At 37.9% G+C, this 18,431-nt stretch overlaps 1 protein-coding gene across 2 annotated transcripts in view; it reads right to left on the bottom strand.

The window, feature by feature from the left end:
• The window catches only part of SH3RF1 (SH3 domain containing ring finger 1), an 84,417-nt gene that overhangs the window by 46,348 nt on the left and 19,638 nt on the right, over nt 1-18,431 (bottom strand). The gene's annotated exons all lie outside the window — the stretch shown is intronic.

The raw sequence follows: 18,431 nt of genomic DNA, 5'->3' as shown, positions 1-18,431 counted from the left end.
ACAAAATACACTGAAAATACGGCCTAAAGAAAATCAAAACTATTACTCCAGAATTCAAGTCTTTAAATCTACTTTAGCACCTTGCATTTTGCTTAAACTTCCGGGAAACTGTAAATAAACAGCTTAACGTCAAGGCAGCCAGAGTGGGCAAGATCACACATCCAGTGCTCCTTCCAGCTCTACTTTCCATGTTTCTCATGCATTCCATCATGCACACCATGCTCTTATTAGTATAGTTTGTAATACTTGAAAATCTGGCTTTTCCAATCAAATTATTTTGATGTTATGACAGTTTAGCAGGTCAGACTCGTAGTATGGCTTTGCCTCTCCCTGCCTTGAAAAGAGAGAGAGAGAGAAAGGGGGGGGGGTGAGATGAAATTCCTAGCAGTTCATAAGCTGTTTTGCAAGAATAAACACAACTATGGCTTAAATGGCTTCTCCAAACAGACTGCTAACTAGCTAAAGTAAAAGCTTTTCCAGATGTGTAAAATGCAGTGAGCTTGGTTTCCTTAATTCTGTTTGCAGCTGATGCAAGCTTCTGTGTGAAATGCTGTTTAAACATACAAAACAATTGAAAAAATTCCTTAGCAATTCAATCCATGTCTTTAAGTTTGCCCCTAGGAATAAACTATACACAAAGATCTTCTGTTTAGATCCAACACAAATCTTTGAACATTGCATGGAGGAGCTCCACAAAAACCGTATCAGAAACGACCATATTTTACAAATCGGTGCTTTTATAGTTCAAAATCAGATTATTAATTTTAACATATTAAAGTGACAACAATAAAAACTATACACACTACGGAAATTTGTTCTAGACCAGAATTATCACCAATAGTAACTGCTACAAACACGTGCTACCATTTAAGCCTTAATAACGGAGACAAAAATTCCACGCTCCGATCGCGATTTTGCGAAGAGAGTCCAACGCGCGTGAAGCCGTCCACGCTCGCTGCGGAGCCAAAGGCAATTTTTAGCTTGGTTACATCTGAAAAGGAGCCCGTGCAGCCTTGGCCGGTGCCGTTCCCTCTCTGCCCGGCTGCATTAAAACGAGCGGGCCCGTGGCAGGGGAGGGCAGCCCACGAGCGCAGCCTCCGCCCGCGCGCCAAAGCCGGCGGTGGTGCGGGGCCGGCGGCTCCTCGGAGGGCGGACGCGCGCTGCTCGGCGCCCGTTACAAGCATCTCTTTTCCAGCTTGCTGGTAGGGGACACGAGAGTAGTAAGGGGCACTGGGAAACCGCAAACGCTGCGGGAACGGTGGACGCCGAGGACATGCAGGGTCACTGCAGTGACCCTAACCCTTAGCCTAATGAAAATAAGCAACCACCTGAACCAGAGGGGACTTGAAAGTTTAAACGGCTTGCAAAAAAAAGTTAAATGTGCATAAATCAGAGAAATACTGCAGATGATGAGGTATTCTCTACCAGACACAAATAGTTCTTTCTTTTGTTTGGGTTCAGCTTATCATCAGCTGCTTATTCCCTGAACCAAACAATCCCTGCACGCTGACCACTTCGCAAGCGTAAGATATGGACATCCATATTTCACACTTGCTTCGTTAAATAGAGTATCTGCCTTGACACGGAGTTGTCCTAAAATCTAGTCTCCCTGAAAAAAAAAAAAAAACACAACTCCTGGAAGAGCTGTGCGGACCCCCAGCTGGGAGGGGAGCAGGCAGACCCAAACACGCAAGACACAACATCGGCCATCAGCAGGTCTGCTGCCACGGGAGCAGTAACCACTTAACTTCCGTACCAGTGAGAGGAACACGCTTCTCCTATTTTAAAGCACAAGAAATGGTTTTTTTCCTTCACAAATCCCAACTTGTGAAACGCAGCACGTGGTCCCCCTCGAAGAGAAGGGCCATCGGGCGGGCTCCTCGGACTGCAAGGGGGGGCGTTCGAACCCTGCTCGGCACCGTGCCCAGGGTCCTCGCTGCTCCTGCCAGCTGCTGGCTCTTGGAGTCCGCGACACGGATTTGCCGCCACGTAACGCTTCACCTTACAGATTCTGGTACAAAACACAGCATACTGACTTCAGTTCTCTCTGTCTTCTAAAGCTGGACCTAAAGGCTTTAAATTTGTCAGCTCACCTGAAAGCATTATCACTTCGGAGCTGCTACTTTCTGTTATGTCAACGGGGCTACGCAGTGAGCCAAGCAGGTTCACGTGCTAAAAATACCAGACAGGCCGTAATGGCCTTTTCTAAAATGTCATGTCTTATCGCAACAATGAACTTCAAGAACAAGCACAGAAAAAACACATACCTACAGTCCTCTAAAAATTAACTATCCGCTCCCACTCAAAAATACCCTTTTAAACAAAGATTTTACATCAAAAGGAAGAAAGGAAAAGGTCCCTATAGGATTTCCTCCTGAAGAGGTCATTCGCTAGCACACAGCACAATCAAATTTTATTTTCTAAAAATGCAGCTGACTTATTAAAACACAGAACGTACCAAACTACTTGCTTTACATAGGCAAGGATAATTTACCCATTATGTCTCTCTCAAAAGATCATTTTTATAATGTTTCTTTACAGTTCATATTGTATTAACAAAGATTCCGTTAAAAGGCTATTGAAAGGTAGGGTTTCCCCCTCCCTTTTTTTATACAAGATTACACCCACGGTAGGCCACTAAACAGAAATAAGAACTCAAGGTTGAATTGTTAAGCCTTGCTTCATTGTTTGCACAAATAAAATTACGACAATACATATAATGCTAATATTATTTCATCTTTAATGCTTTGCAATTACACAGATAAAGCATGCAGTCAAAAGAAAAATGAGTCAGAACACCTTCAAATATACTTGGACCATACAAAATGGAACACCACAGTTCTACTCCCCTCCAGCTAAAATTAAACAATGCTTTTTTTTTCCCCCCTATTTTATAGTTACACACACACACGCACAGTGTGTATTACACACTTGTTGTAATACAAGATACTCCTGTAAGCCTGAACATAGCAATTGAAAAATGAAGTTTTGTCTTCTGAAGCAAGGATCTGAAGTAAACTGTGTATCTACACGCCTTTATTTTTTATTTTTATTTTTTAAGAGTTTTAAAACTCTACACATCATTTCAGGCAACAAAGTTCTCACCTCCTCCTATGGCTATTAAGTAGATTAAAAATTATATTTATCTGTAACTCCATCTAGGTACCTATATGATCACTGCAATCCTAAGTACAAGAAAACTCTTTCGCCGTGTCTTTGCTACAAATGGTTATCCCTAGCACAGCTGATTATTTTAGAGGTTAAGTTAAAGGCTTTCAACATCTCCTAACCCTAATTTTATCTTATAATCTTCCTAAAATTAATAGCTTTTTCCAACATACTCTACTTGGAATGATTTTGCTTTATACTCCAACCTGATGAAGCTTCCAAGTAATGCAATGCAGTAGTAGCAGTAATAATAATAATAAAAGAAACTTTTGAACTTCTAAAACTAATAGTTCAACCCTCAATATTTGAAGGGTTTGAATTAAACCCTCAACTTTTTTCTGCAGCATTTACCAAGTAAATTTGTAATGTTACGTATTATATCCAGCAATTATTTAAGTCCAGCAAAAGAAACAAGACAATTTGGTGTCATCAACTCCTCACACATTAAGTGATCCCAATTGGACTGCATCTACTGCTACTCACAGTTAAATCCCTTGAAACCTCACTTGTTTCCACGTACGTAGGTAAACCAAAGTGGGGAAGGGCAAGACTTTGGGCAAACAGTCTCAGAAAAGGCTTCCATACACAAGTAGTCCATACCTAAACCTATACCTCCTATATTAACTGAACAACAACTGTTCAGGCACTTAAGCAGTTGCTCTGGTAAAATAAGTGTCAAACATCAGTCTGCTCAATCAATCCCTTCCAGAGTAATCAAAAGTTTGTTACGCTCTGGTTTTCTGTTTTGTCCAAAGGTGAAGCAGGAGTGATGCTACAACGCCACAGACACCTGCACTAGGAACAGAAAAGCTTTATGTCAATAAGCGTTTTAACCTGTTTGATTTTTAACCTGCAACACTGAAAAACATTTATCAAATAAGGAACTTGATCCAGCACTTCAGTAAAGAAGGTGACAGCAAGTAGGAGAAATGAGAGGATGTACACAGGATGTGCTCTGTGTAAGTTGGAGGATCTCTCCAGAAAGCTAATACACTATTTTTTATACCTAAGAGGAAGGCTACTGACGAGACACAAAAATTGGATTGGAAGCTAAAGACAACTTTTCTTTATCAGCTTAAGTTTGGTGTTAGCATTTTGGTTTAATAAGCCTGGTAAGATCCCAGATGTTGATCAGCCAAAAACCTGGCTCAACAAGCGTCATCCCATGCGGGACTCCAGTAGCTTTCCCTCTCACCTTTAACCAAAAGGATATTAAAACAACAAACACCCCCACACACCCCACAACGATACACCCTAAAATATCATGCATATCATCATCTATCTGCACAACAATTGAAAAATAATAATCCAAAAAGCTCTCTCTAAAGAGACAGGAAAAAAGCAAATAATACAAAACAGCAATTTGTACTTCACCTACTGGTATCATAAGGGGTTCAGAGGATTAAAGGTATTTTAGCTGAAGAACAAAGCAATCCCTCCGACACCACACACACACACAAAAGCTCATCTCAAAATTCATTACTGGGACTAACTTGTATTTATGCACAAAGCAGTTCTTCCACTGTCTCTCCCTTTCAAATACAACTTGTTAAAAAACAGTAACATTACAAAGTCCTCAAAAGTTAGCAAAAATCAAACTGAGACTGCCTGCAGAACTACACATTATCCCCCTGAACATGTGCACTATAATATAATCTCTAATTACATGATGACATATTTTTACTATCGAGATAACAGACTGTTGTATCATTTTCTTGTCATTCATCTGTGATCAAAAGTCTCCATGTCTTACACAGCTGACCAATCTTGAATCCTAAATCTTGTTTCCCTGACAAGGGTGTTAATTATACTAATCACAAAGTTTTTTATAATTATTCAAAAATGCTTTGATAAGATGAGGGAGTGGCATAACTTTCATTTTACAGATGGAGGCAAAACGATAGCCACCAAAAGTCCTTGCTCCTCTTAGCTGGCTTAGTTTTGTTCCTTCTTTTTCTCTGCTTTCCACAGTACGGAGCACTTTGCAGGACCTTAACAGACTCTCACAGCAGGTACCAGTGGAAGCACCTTAAACATCAACATGCTGAAAGCAACAGCTCTTTTTCCCTAAGCTAAACTCTTACATACTTATGAACTGATATAGTGTTACAACTTAAAGTTGAAATTTCTGTTTGGTTGCAAAGTCTGGGAGAATGGAAGACATTTGACTACACAATCACTACTTGAAGCAGAATATCTAAATTACTCAGCTGTCTCCCCATGGACTAAATGATATGCTATCTCTACTGGCAAACAGGAAACTTTTCCTTTCTAAGTATTAATAAGCAAAAGTGATGAAAGCTTTTTTTTTCTTTTTTTTTCTTTTCTTTTTTTTCTTTTTCGATCTAGAACATTTCAGGTAGTATTTTGATGGGGCCCATGAATTGCTGCATCAACCTTTATGGTTTGTCACTGCATATGGTGGACCAGCACTAGATTCAATCTTCCCTGGCAATGCAGAGATACAGAAGTATTGACCTTTGTGGGAACCAGTGCAGTAACCTTCCTCGCATTTCTGGTTTGCAGCCTTTTCCTGGAGCTGTTTGCCTGAGCGGACGAGCCAAGTTAAAAAAAAACTTGGAGAAAGAGGGAAGAGGGTTTTACAAGTAGTGACATGATTAAAGTAACTCAAATGCAGCTTTATAACAAAGCATCATTTATGGCCCAGAGGTACATATCGGATTACAGAATTTGCACTTTGCTTTAAAATCTACAACATCTTTTCTCTCCTGACTTAAACTTTTATTTTCAGTTTGCTATAGAAAAACAGATACAAGTGTATCTGGCTCAGGAGAAACCAGCTGCAATAAGCAACTTCTACCTATTTACTTATTTATTCCTTCTTAATATTTACCCCTACCAAGATTATTCATTATCTCTCATGGGCAATCTAATGTTTTCCTCAAACAGGACAGAGCTCCACTCCCATATGCAGGCAACTAAGACCTGACTGAAGGTAAAGTTTCTGGAAAGTCCAATGTTTACCACCTTTGAAATACTGTGATTGGGTTTCTATGCAGTCATCGTCTGCACTTCATCAGTACAAACTAAGCTATAACCAAAACTTTAAAGTTCAGGCACAGAAGTTAAAAATTGTGGTCTACCTTCTAGTTCTAAAAAATTAAAATTGTGAACGTACATATTTCTTCCTCCATTCTCTACATTTTATTTGAAGGCAAATATCACTGCATATAACTATGCAAATGTATTTTTCAGTGTTCAATAATCAACAGATAATCATGAAAACTCTACCGCATTTAGCATTTAAATTCATTATATCAAATACTTTCTCATTCTGACAGAGTATTTTCAGATAATCATGAAAACTCTACCGCATTTAGCATTTAAATTCATTATATCAAATACTTTCTCATTCTGACAGAGTATTTTCAAGTCTGACTCATAGTCAGGATTACAGTATTCAATGCAGACCACCAAAATGGGGAAGTTAATGCCTGTCAGCGTAGCTATTTTATATATACACACCGTTTGTATATTACCATTTCAAAGGATCTATGAATGAGAAATCAGCTCTCTCCAGATGTACAGTGGGACTCCTCTTATTCCAAAAAATGAATATTTTATATCTTGCAAATTGCCTTTTAAAAATCACAAATGATGATTTAAAAGTGCTCACTCACATTTGCACTTATGGCAATGCATACAGACTAATCTTAGAAATTGCTGGTTATTACCCTGGTAGTCAGTATCCCTGCTACAGTGGATTTTATGCATTTTATTACACTGCTACTCATACACAATTTGTTATCTAGCTCTAACGTTTATTTTTCTGTATCTCAAAATACACAAGAAGTGTAAGATTACAGTTTTGGAGTTATCCAAGTGTTATCAGAAGCCAGACAGAACATTCATTTCTAGGGGAACAAATATGAGTACCCACTTACTCACATCTTGGCAAACTATTTCTTTAGCAGCTCGACAACAAAAGCAGAAGAACAATTTTCTGTAATGAAGTCCTACTACGCTATTTGAAAACAAGGCATGTTTTGGACAGCGGGAGAAGCAAAAGTCCTAATGGGCAAGTTCCAACTGGTGCAACACTCCGTCCTGACCCCTCCAGTCTCGCGCAGCCTGCTGCGCTGGAGAAGCTAATCTACGCAGTTACAGCACGACTAGCTTCTCCTCGGGAAGAGGTTTCCATTTTGCCGGCACACCAAGGGCCACAACTCCTAGAAAGCGGCGCTTCGAGCATGCGGAAGGGTTACACTCTGTTTGGTTTCCTCTGGATATACTTGTTAGAGGAAACGCAGGCTCTTTAGAGAAAGCGTGTTCTTCTGTTGGCCCTCCTTTCCCCCCGCAGACAATAGCTGCTACTGTCCAGCGTTTGAAGGACCTCGGCCCTGCCCTCCCACTTTGTTTCCCTTAGGAATGTCATTCATCCTTTTGGAACACGCTGCACTCATTACTGCCTTATTTTTTTTTTTCTGCCACTTTTGGTCTGGTCTTTAAAAGAGAACATATACACTCTCTCTATAAGGAAAGAAAAATGAAAAGGAAATAGCTTGGACTTGAGGGAATTCTCAGAGACAAATATCCATGCTATACTCCAATGCAAGCTAAAATAATTTTTAACCGTAAATATACCAGAAGTGAATTTATTAAGCCACCAACTACACTAACAGTAGACACAATGAAATATCACATTAAAACGTTAAGGGTTAAGACTATTTTCTTTCATTGCTTGTTTCTTCTCTTTGCTCCCATGTCCTCATCAAAATTTCGTCACACGTTAGTCTGTAAGGGAAAAGGAGTTGTCCATTTGTGACCCCCCCCCAGCCGCCAGACCAATCTATATGTGATCTTTATCTAAACACACCTTTTCTTAGAAAGTTTGAATTTATTTAGTGGAGACAAAAGCCTTTTCTGCACTAATGGAGTTTTCACAAAATATTTGCACTGTTGCTATTGCCACCTCCGATGCACTGAAACCCAAGAACAAAGCCAGACCTCCCACTTCTGCAACACACTGACACAGCTGAGCCGGTGTTAGCAAAGACCGAAGTGGCGGGTTCAGAAACAGCAGCTCCTCATGTATACGGAGGTACATGATGTTTCTTTGAAAAATTACCTGAAAAGGATGTTTTTGACTTGCAATAGCTCAAGATCTTAAACCAGTCAAGAACTTCTACATATTAAAATATACCTTGGTAACCAAACCTAACTCTCAGAAATCCATATCTCTTAGAGTCCTCTCAGAAACTCTCAGAAATCCACACGCATTAAAATACACGTTTTCAATAATCCTTGTTTTTAAATGTAAACATTACATGTAAACATTGCATCGTTTTTGTAACAATAGGTTTTCTCACAACTATTTGCATGTAAAACAGTTATTATCAAGACACCACTGCTCACATTAACACCTTAGTCAACTCAGTGAAAAAAAGCACAATTTAAAATTTCTGTATTAAAAGAAATGGTTTCTAGAGGATGTAAATCAGGAGACACAGGAAAGAGTCAAGACTGCAACTGTCTACCGTGCACCAGCATCCCTTGAGGGAAAAATATTTCTTCTCCTTTTCTTTCAGATCACCACATATTTCTCCCTATGCCTCAGTGTTTTATGCTAGCAAAAAAAAAAAAAAAAAAAAAGCAGCCTTCGTTTTCCCTTTTCCTTCTATTTTTCCTTCTATGACTCCAAAAGCTTGCTATATCACGCAATGAGGAGAAACATTAAAACATCGTGTCATAAATCATACACACAAGGAGGTACTTCCACATCACTTCAAACACCTCATTGAATGAAATAATTGACTTCAAACTTTTTGTAGATTACTATTAGAACTGTAGATCTACAGTACAAGATAAACAAATTCATCATTTCTATTTTAGGGCACCTGGATGCTCCATCATTCCATATGATATATATTCAAATGCAATACAGATTTTTTCTGCCTGTCCAGTATTACTTACAAAGTAGATAAGCTGTAAATAAAATAATAAAAAGAATTTTTATATCTATTTCATTGATCCATAGCTAAAGATTCTGATCCATCATCTCTGGAAGACTTTACTACAGCAGCTAAGATGTTATTGCCTCTACTTTCTCCCTCTCTCTCCTGCTCATTGCGGAAAATCGGCGCCCTTCCTTATGAAAGGATAGCTGATGCGTTGAACACGGTATTTCGTTCCTTCTCTCCTCTGCTTTCTCCAGCCCCATTTATTAATGCAGCTGCCAGTCACCGAGCGCTCGGACGACGCTCCGGGTCCCGCACAGCCGTGTTAGCTGCTTCCCGCTGCTGCCGACGCGAGCGCCAGGCCACCCCCCAGTTTACCGTATTTCCATTTTTGCAAATAAATAAACGCAGAGAACAGCCAAAATCATTTACAGCTTTGCCAAGTGGCTTTTGCTTTCTCAGCCCACCACTTTTGTTCGCATTGCGGAACAGTTGGTCTTTTCTGCCCTCGGTCGAGGGCTCAGACAAGCAGTTTTTACCTTTGCGCTCTTCAATCCGAGGGCAACAAAGAACAGTGCAAATTAAAAAGGGAACAATTCCCATTCCTACAGAAATATCTGTAGGGAAAAAAAAAATCAAATAGCCTCCTACATACTCACCAAAACCTGATGTAACATTAGCTTTAATCTTTTAGATACCCCAACGGGAAGCTACAGCCACTCCAGAGGCGAAGCAGCGATCAGCCCAAGAGCACGCGTCTCCTCCGCGGCCGCGCTCGGCGCGCCGGCCAGTCTGATCTCCTGTGGTTCCCCCCCGGAGAACCGTTCAGCATTTTAATAACACCGTAACACAAAGTGAGATTCACCTTTTTTGAGGGCATGGCTTCATTTCAGAGATCAATATGAACCAAGAAAGATTCCTTTTTGAAATTAACATTTTAGGTTGTATGTTCATACGTGAGCATTTGACACGGGATGCGAGCAGGCATGAAAACTACCAATACAGTAAAAATCATCTGTGGGAGGAAGGTTCAGGTGGTGATTATTTCCACTCCGGCAACGAAAGATAATTCTGCACAGCTAGTAAAAATTCAGGTTTTAGTCCTTCAAGCATGGAGATCAATTTCTTTTAAAATAACATTGCTTTTACAAGTCATTATGGATTGCATGCTGTGATTCCCCTCAATTAAAATCCAATCAAAAAAAAAGGGGGGGGAAAGAAGAAAAGAAAAGAAAAAGGAAAGAAAAAGAAAAGGAAAAAGGAAAGGGAAAGAAAAGGAAAAAGGAAAGGGAAAGAAAAGGAGAGGGAAAGGGAAAAAACAATTACAAGTTTCGTTCCTTCTCAGGACTTGCACAATCCCAAGGGGAGAAGGGAACACACGCACAGTCCATCAAACAGTAATTCCAATGACATTTAGCATGATTTGATCTCACTGTACTCAATTTTTAGATTGCAAGAGCTGCAAACAATTAATATAGTTTCTTGTTCAATCAGGTTCTTAGGGTATTATGTCTACTCTGGCTATTCCCAATAATGAAAGACTTCTGGATACTACTAGATAAAAAATAACAATGTACAGTGAAAACACAAGAACAGCTAATTAAGAAGAGTTAGAAAACTAAGCAACTCATTTCACTTTGATTTATTCCTTTACTAAAATAGATCACTTTGGTTGAGGCAAAACATTGAATAGATATATATTGTGTATATTGCGCCAAATCAACAAACATGCAGGTAAGAAATGGAAACTTAAAAAACAACAACAACAACAACACCCACTAAGAAGCCAACCTACTTCAGACTTGCCTGCTGCAAGTTCCCAGTGCTCTGCAAACAGCTCTGCTGTTCAAAGAGGAGCCAGTGCTATGAGGTGTACCGACGGCAAAACATACGTACATGTGTGCATCCTCCTCCATGTCTTAATGGAGAGTGAAGAATAGTTTAGAGAGAAGGAAAAAAAGAGAAGTTTCAATTTCTTTATTCTAGAGTGAAATTTACCTTAAAAAATCTAAGATGGGAATAACTGAAAAACTCTTCACCGGAGGAAAAAAAATGTTATTTTAGCGATTTAGGCGCTTTATCTGCAGTAGCAGGCAAGCTTAGCAAGCGAGGCAGGCACAAAGACTGGGTGCCAGAGCTCATGGTCTACGCTTTCTGTACCAAAATCTGCCTACACCAACTCAAAACATGTTCATATTGTAGATATTTGTAATTCTTCACAAGAATAACATGAGATGCTAATAGCTAGATTTCAAATAAAGCTAGTGAAACTAGGCCTTTTATCTGTCTTACATGATGATTAGCAGAGACAGAGCTAGTGTTTCTTGTGGTTTCTCTGGTCGTTTGTGTGGGTAAACTCGATTGTATCTCTAGCACCATGCTCTGAAATCATGCATATATATTGATTTTTTGCAAAGTATATAATGGAATTTTTACAGCTAACATGATAATGTACATAATAGGTTACCACAACTATTCTTATTCTATGGCATAAGTATTTCTACACTTAACATCTGGATTGTATTATTTAATCACAAAAAAATTAAGCTCTGTGGGTAAATTATACTTATCACTAATTAATTCAGGAACATCCTACCTTCAAAAAGGCATCACGCCAAATTAAAAAAAAATGTTTTAACTGACATTAAAGCACTTCCTCCATGTTTGGATCTTCCTGTCCCCACCACCACTTTTATGCTAAAATAAACATGTATATTTATTATGTAGCTTAGGTAACATGCTCATTAGAGTTAAATTTGTATAGATAAATTCTCAAAAAAAAAGTCAGGAAACTGACTAGGTAGACAAGGTTGATTATTTTCTATTACGTATTATAGCATGTAAGAAAATTTTTTTTTTAATTAATGTGAAACCTTGGGTAATCTGTGGTTTGAAGTTATCACTGCTACTCTAAGGTACTGTATTTAATCCACAGCATACTCTGTAATGATTTGCTATGTACCTGCCTTATGACTGACTAAGGTTGTATTAATCGACGTAGAATAAACCAAGATATAATCAAAATATGTGTGTATTTAAGGGTTTAAACACTGTAATATAAGACAACACAGTGTAAATAATTAAGGGCTGCACAGGAAAAAGGGTGAAGACAAGACTATGTGCTAGCTTAATTATAACTTTCTGAAATGAATGCTCAACCATACATTACTAAAGATGTCTACCTGCAGCTAGAATAAGACCATTTTCCTGCTTAGTGAATGTATAATAGAAGTACTTAACCATTAATAAAATCCTTGACAAACATAGCACACTATATAGTTCATCTAATATATGCTAAAAAAATCTTTTTTATATTGTAATTTACAGGAGTTTTGTGACAATTTTGCCAAGACTTGCATATGTTCTTTTAATACTCTACCTGCAATCAGGAAATTTCTACTCAGTCTGTTTCATCAGTACAACAATTTCCATTTAAACAAGTCATAGATACAATCTCACTTATGAACAAGCAAGCTCAATTTGTGTTACAGAGTTCAAGAGTAAAATATATCATCTGAAAAATACCACAGAATATTCTAGTATAAACATCATAAATATATATTAATTCCATGCTTGAGATATCTGATGTATTACGCCCACAAAGACCACCTAAATACGCTAGAAAAATATTTCAAAAGTATATACAAATTAAATGTGTTTATTTAATTAAAAAGAAATAAGGTACACAGGGATTTTTGAATGCTAAATATTCAGCAGAAAATAGATTTACTGAGTTTACTACCTTGACAGATTAAAAAATGATATCAAAGTAGGCATCAGAATACAAATAGAAAAATCATGAGTCACAATAACATCTCTACTTTTTCTATTACAAGTTATCTTATTCATTGCTTTAGCAATGAAAGTCTGCTATTGCGATCAGTCATTTACAATTTCAGTACCTACTACCTGTTTATGCAAAACTGTATTATTTTTAGGATTTGTTTTGGGGTACTACAGTAATTTGTTAAATATTTGGCATAAGAGAAATCAAGATTCATGCATTTAATAAATGAAATAATTGACTTCAAACTTTTTGTAGATTACTATTAGAGCTGTAGATTTACAGTACAAGATAAACAAATTCATCATTTCTATTTTAGGGCACCTGGATGCTCCATCATTCCATATGATATATATTCAAATGCAATACAGATTTTTTCTGCCTGTCCAGTATTACTTACAAAGTAGATAAGCTGTAAATAAAATAATAAAAAGAAATTTTATATCCATTTCATTGATCCATAGCTAAAGATTCTGATCTATCATCTCTGGAAGACTTTACTACAGCAGCCAAGATGTTACTGCCTCTACTTTCTCCCTCTCTCTCCTGCTCGAGATTATTGTCCAGTTAGCAAGGGCGACAGAAACAATCCTATACTACCAGCTCATCACCAGGCATAGTTCATAACCCGCAGATTAGCTTAAACTGACTTTGTCAGTAACCTTCAGCAGAAGGCAGGAGTGATAACAGTTTAAATTGCTACAGATAAACCTGTCAAAGATCATGATTCAGCTCAGAGAGAGACTCTAACTGATTTGCCCAAGGTCATATATTCAATTCAAGAGCTGGAATCGGAAATTATCTGACTTAGTCTTAATCACAAGATCCTGTTTATTAATGCATTTTCTTACGGGGGGGGGGGGGGGAAAGGTTTCTGAATTCATCCTGTAATTTTCAGATTTTGCTTCCTGTTTTTCTTTTCCATGATGTACAAACACGACCAAAAATTAAAAAGAACTACAAAAATTCTACAGTTTATCTAGACTGTATCTCTTGCAGGATACAAAATTTTATCAAATTCATACCCTGCCATATCCAGTATAGGGCTGGGCTAGGGAGCAACCTTGACAATATGAAACCAAATTGAAAGAACATTGCTAGACCCATTCTGAAGAAGCAACACAAGGTCATCTGACTCAGCAAATTCAGTGGGAGTTGATAATTTTTCCCCAAAGAAATATGTTTACTTTGGCTTTCTTGTCAGAAGTATGAGCCCATCAGAAAGGGGAGAGGGAAAAGAAAAAAAAAACAGAAATAAACACAAAAAAGGAAGTGATAGCTAAAGAAATGCGCTAAGTTATGCAACCATCATGAAAGAGCCTGGTGGACCTCACCACGTACAGAGATTAATTTGGCTCGGTATTTCTCTTTTCACCTACCCATGAAAACAACACTGATTTTTTTAAATGACCAGATCAAACTACCTAACTTCATGCATGATATTTTGTGATTTTCTGCAGAAATAAACCTCATTTATCCAATGAGCATACTGAGCTTCCCACAGCAAGAAGTATATTGGAGATGGTAGAGCTGTTCATATCTAGCTTTCTCAAGCAGCAAAAAGAACACTAGGAAAAAAAGAAAAAACACCCCAAAACATCCACATTCAAAGACCCCGATCACAATGTGTAGTGCTAAAAAGATTCCTAGAGGTACATGAAACCAAAGCAGGGAAGAAAAAAGACAGTATGGCAGGAAATAAAAGCATCCAAGACAGATGACTGTATTAAGTTGTTCCTTCTATGTGACATTGGTTGAATATATAAATACACCAATATTTATGAATGTCTAAACATACTGAGTACTGAATATATGGGTATACTTGTAGTGTTGCTGTGCCTGCACATTCACACACTAAAGTGAAAACGACTTTCTATTAAAACGTATTATTTGCCTGAAAGGAAATAACGGGCTTCAATCGTAACTCTGAAAGCAACATGTTATTTTCACAGCTTGCTATGGTTCCCGCAATTGACAGTAAGATAAACTACTCTGATAAGAAAGTTTTTAGTAGAAAAGGAAACTTTAAAGAAAAAAACACGAGTGGTATGCAAAATGCATCTTGATTATGGAGGAAACAAATAGTTCTGTGAATCAGATTCAATCTAACTCACTTTGTTCCATTCAAATCAGCTTGTTCAGAATTACGCACCTGATCTCCCCATCTGCTGGAAATGAGATCTAAATGGCAATTTCTCACAATACTGAAAGGCTTCCCTAATGAGGAAAGAACAAACTTTTCCCACATCTAAAAACCGCTTATCAAATATTTCTCTTTGGCCAAAAAAGCCTCAAAATTCATGGTATAAAAGCAATTTGAATAGTAAACTCTCATGTTAAAAATTCTTCTTTCTTTCTTACTTATGAACCTCTCTTACCAGTAACCGGTGAAATATTTGAGTGCCTCAAAAATACTGAGCTTCTTTAAAATGAGACAGAAAAGTACTCAGTCCACCTCTACAGACTGCGACTATAAACCAAAAATCGGATGTCACTTCAGATTGCCTAAGTGGTTTGTTATGGTCTCAAGAAGAGAGAGAAGATTTCCTTAGCCTAGAAGAGGTACTTAAACTATTTCAAAGTTTCGATAAATGACACTATTAATGAACTTGAACAGTATTTGCATTATTTAAGCACAGGAACAGTGCCTCTGCCTACCTGCTTGAGAGGACTATCTAATTATCCAGGAATAAAGCAACCAAAAGAAGCTTGTAGGAGGATCAAGCAAGGGACAAATAGCATCAAAAGACAGTAGGGATGAAAGCCTTGAGAATAATCGCTTGTCCTTTAACTGAGGACACTATTTTCTAAATTCAAGGCAAATACTCTAATTCACCATCTCTGGAAGACTTTAATACAGCATGCAAGATGTTATTACCTGTATTTTCTACCCTATTTTCTGGCTTGCTAAATGGATGATGATTTTCAGGACAGCAGAAACAACTGTACATTTGCTGAGCCTTAGGTCTAACATTGGAAGGACATTCAGGGACACAAAGAAAAGCAAAAAGCAAAAGCTGGCTTGTCAGAGTTATATGGACCTTTACCTAAAGCCTGCAAAGGATAAAACTCAGTTTTGAGACTTTTAGGTTTCCAGTGGGCTTGATTATACAGCAATCTAACACACAGGTCACTCCGCAACTGTGATAATACAAATAGGATTAAATGTTCCATGTTAACTGGGGTACAGATCAAGTATGATACAGAGAGGTCTTGGAGGATGTAGGAAAAAACCCAGAAGTGTCATTTGCTCTTTAACAGTGACAAACAACAGAAACACAGATGGTGTGCCTGAAGCCATCTAATTCTAACAAATAGGCAATTTCTCTCCCAGCGTTCACGTGATCAGGCCAACGATATTTAAGGGTTTTTTGTTTTGTTTTTTTCCACACAGGGGCTTGTATGATTAAAGAAATGTTATTCCTCCCTTGACAATCAGCCTTCAACTTGTTGATTCAAATTAATCCCAGTCCATCACATACAAAAAATACCTTAGGGTGCCTATTAGGTTGTGCACAGTAACGCCATACTGAAAATAAATTTAATCCCATCAGTATCTTCACTCTCAGAAAAATGTATTTTATCACTACAGAAATTAATCCTTGATGCTTCTCCTAATCTTACTGCTCAAATCATATTTTTAGAGATATGTTTAAGGTATGTTTCAAGATACAGACATGAAGTCTTGATGGATCCTGGGGGTTCCTCCCCTTTATACCACTCATGACTACAATTTAATACTTTATTCCAGGTTTCCTCATTCACATATTAATTCATCTATGAGACCATTCTGTTCATGATCAAGAAGGCAGCAGACATAGTTGATCACTACCACACTTTGGAATACTTTAGGGACAGGACCTGCAGCATAGCTCATAGCTCATTTCCCAAATAATCCCCAAGTCAAAAACATGGCCAAAAGAAGTACTTCCCATGCTAGAGAAATTAATTATTTTACAAAGAATCTCAAAAATTACTCATGGCATTTTAAAAGAGCTTTAATGAGTGCTCTTCTGCCTAATTTGTCCAACACTTCAATCTGCAGCATCAGTTAAAAAGAACTCTTTGTTCAGAGCTCTTTGTGTCAACGGGACAAGAAGAGCAACTATTTCACCCAAATGTTTACCCTAACTACTTCTTTCAAAAAAATACAGGAAAGTTTTTGCACATAGACAATTCTGGTCACGACAGTAACATTATGCTGCACTTGCCCTTTACAGGCCTTATTTTAATACCATGACTTCCTATGAACAGAAAAAAATAGGAGGACTTTTTTATTATTATTATTATCTGAAGATCTGTTTTTTTTTCCTCTTTAGCTTGGAATCCTAACCTGTCTAAGCTTCTGGTGCTATGAAACAGATTTTCTTTTAAGAGAGATTTCTTCTTCACACAATTTATGAAGAAACTGAGTACTAGTGGTAGCATGGAACTTCATCTTTGCCAATAAATATTTAATTCCATTTTAAATTATCCAGTATTAATTTTTAAAAATTTTACAGTAAAATATGACATCTTAAGTCAATTCTGAAGACTGAAACTAAGAGGTACTTAATGCTGAATACAAACAGAGTAACTAAAACAAAAGTTACTGTAAAAAATTAACATGGTAAGTTGGTTAGAGGCAATTCTGGTTCACTTAGTCAGAAAGCTAGCATCTCTTTGCCTTCCCCCAGGAAGTAATCGAATAGACTGACTTTCATTTGTGCTAGCATCTCTTTGCCTTCCCCCAGGAAGTAATCGAATAGACTGACTTTCATTTGTGCAATCCAGATTAATCTAAGTATCAGCAGGCTTTCTTGTTAAAAAAAAAATAAATCTGAAAATGCCTATTAAAACTATTCAGACGTTTTTAAGAAGCAAAGGTGGGGTTTTTTTAAGGGTTTGTTTCTGTTGAACAACAACAAGACTTCTCGCTGTGACTGAAGATCACCTTGATACCCAAGTGATTTGATAACATTTGACATATAATACAGTACTCAACTAAAGAGGATCTTTAGCTGTGGCTCTTTTGTGCTGTCATACTCCATTTCTGCCCATTTCAACCGCATTATATCATAATTTTAGCATATTGCCCCCAGGATCAGTTACTTCCCCCACTACTTTGGGCATTAAAGCAAACTTCAATACTACCTTTGAGAAACTAAGAAGAGAATACTGTCCCTTGTGACGAGTCAGAGGCATTTTATCCAGCGCTATGAAATGTGTATCAGATCTTGGAGCAGAAGTGCTAGGCAGACCTCCTTTTTCTAGCAGCTACCTTATACAGTGTTCATTTTCTATTAATCTTTTGGAGTTTAGCGAAACAAATACTTTTCTAGTATCTAGCTTCTGATTCCCTCCAGAACCAGGAGAAGAGTCCACTGTTCCTCAAACTGGGAGCGAGACCATCACTATATTCTGGGGACTGCTCATGTCACTGAAATGCTGTGGGGTTTTTTTGGTGGCCTTTTTGTGGCACAATTTGGGACAAGCTCTACTTCTTGTCGTCGCCTATGGGCTAGCTGCAGCGGCTCCCTTTTGGGACACCGGTCTGCTGTGAAACCTAAGGCAAACCTTAG

The sequence above is a fragment of the Rhea americana genome, unplaced genomic scaffold, assembly GCF_003343005.1.
Source record: "Rhea americana isolate MKP2758 unplaced genomic scaffold, rheAme1 scaffold_60, whole genome shotgun sequence".
Classification (NCBI taxonomy): Eukaryota; Metazoa; Chordata; class Aves; order Rheiformes; family Rheidae; genus Rhea; species Rhea americana.
This window is presented reverse-complemented; position numbering and strand designations above follow the sequence as displayed.